Source organism: Chionomys nivalis, chromosome 20 (assembly GCF_950005125.1).
Source record: "Chionomys nivalis chromosome 20, mChiNiv1.1, whole genome shotgun sequence".
NCBI classification, from domain to species: Eukaryota; Metazoa; Chordata; class Mammalia; order Rodentia; family Cricetidae; genus Chionomys; species Chionomys nivalis.
Window position 1 is genome coordinate 18,016,623 of NC_080105.1, and position 1,997 is coordinate 18,018,619.

At 44.7% G+C, this 1,997-nt stretch overlaps 1 pseudogene; it reads right to left on the reverse strand.

The window, feature by feature from the left end:
- Positions 1-236: 236 nt before the first annotated feature.
- LOC130862998 (heterogeneous nuclear ribonucleoprotein A3-like) lies at positions 237-1,539 on the reverse strand (annotated as a pseudogene).
- Between the last annotated feature and the right edge of the window lie 458 nt (positions 1,540-1,997).

Sequence of the window (1,997 nt, forward strand, 5' to 3'; positions counted from 1 at the left end):
TTGCATTAATCAGTAGCTGCACCTTCTGCAAAAGGTGGCTGTGGCTGTCCCGGACTAGAGGGCCTCCTGTTTAAACTGTGATAACTTTTCTGACTATGGATCATCGCTCCTTCCATGGCAGATTTTTACAGTTCCTCTGATGCATTTAGGACGACTGTCTCAAAGTAACCTGCAGCTTTCCTGACAACTCCTCGCTCTCTCTCCTGCTAAGAACTGTAGCCCTTTTCTGCTGTTTTTTAAAACCTTCTGCTACCATATCCACCACATCCACCACCTGATCCATAGCCACCACCATAAGGACTGCCTGAGCTTCTTCCACCAAAATTGTCCCCTTTCATGGGTCCATAATTGGATTGCTGTTGTCCACTATAGTTTGCAGAGTCATTATCGTTCCCACCACCATAGTTACCTCCACCAAAATTTCCTCCTTCATTGTAACCCTCTTATCCTCCTCTTCCATTACCACCATATCCACCACCTTGGTTTCCACAGCCTGGTTCACCACCACCATAGCCTCCTCTACTGCTGTAACCAGGACCACCACCATAGGTGCCACCATCACCTCCAAATCCATTATATTCACCATCACCACCTCCATAACTACCTCTGCTGCCACCACCTCCACCATAGCCTCCTCTTCCACCATGACCAAAATTACCTCCACCACCTCCAAACTTCCCTCTGCGACCCATAAAATTGCCAGATCCACCTCCACGGCCTCTCTGTGATTCAGGAGACTGCATCTTTTGTTTAGAAAGGGTCTTTTTCACTTCACAATTATGCCCATTAATAGTGTATTTTTTTTTTTTTTTTTTGGTTTTTCGAGACAGGGTTTCTCTGTGGCTTTGGAGCCTGTCCTGGAACTAGCTCTTGTAGACCAGGCTCATCTCGAACTCGCAGAGATCCACCTGCCTCTGCCTCCCAAGTGCTGGGATTAAAGGCATGCGCCACCACCGCCCGGCTAATAGTGTGGCATTTCTGAACAATAATTTTATCAACTGTGTCATGGTCATCAAAAGTCACAAAAGCAAATTTTGTCTTTTTCCCACTCTGCCTGTCTTCCATACTTCTATGGTTTCAATCTTGCCATACTTTTCAAAGTAGTCTCTCAGGTTATACTCTTCTGTATCCTCTTTAATACCACCAACAAAGATTTTCTTCACCGTTAAATGGGCACCAGGCTTTACAGAATCCTCTCTGGAAACGGCTCTCTTTGGTTCCACCACACGCCCATCAACTTTGTGTGGCCGAGCACACATTGCAGCATCCACCTCTTCAACACAAAAGTAGGTCACAAATCTAAAGCCCCTGGAACGTTTTGATTGGGGATCTCTCATTACCACGCAGTCTGTAAGTGTGCCCCCATTTCTCAAAATGTTCTCTTAAGCTATCATCTGTGGTTTCAAAGCTCAGACCACCAATAAACAGTTTCCTCAACTGTTCTGGTTCCTTTGGATCATGGACCTCCTCCCCTGGGCGGCAGCAGCGGCGACAGCCTGAGTCAGGCTGGGGGCTACGGAGCTGCGGTTTTACCTCCATTTTGAGACCGGACTTGCCTCTTCCAACTCGAGTTCAATATGGGACCTTGAACTTGGTTCTTTATAATGGTCATTGTAAAAATCAGGTTTGAAAATTCGCCATCTCGTATAGTGTTTTCCATTTTTCACTTAGAAATGATGACTCTTGTCCAAATCTGGTGTTCTCTAAAGTTCTAGGTAGGGCCCTGTGAGATGTCTACTTCACACAATAGCATGTCTGCAGCTGTTGTTCCTCTTCGGGTCTTGCTTAGTCCTGTAGTTGAATCATGTGGTGATGACTCCATACCTTGACCATTGTGGACAAATTGTCACAAATTTACAAATATTCAGGTACCTCTAATCAATGTGGATTTCATTTCCTATGAGTATATATCCAATAATGGTTTAACTAAATTAAAAGGTAGTTCAGTTTTAGATTTTTAAGGAATACCTCTGCTGTTTATAAAGCTGTTAGACTCA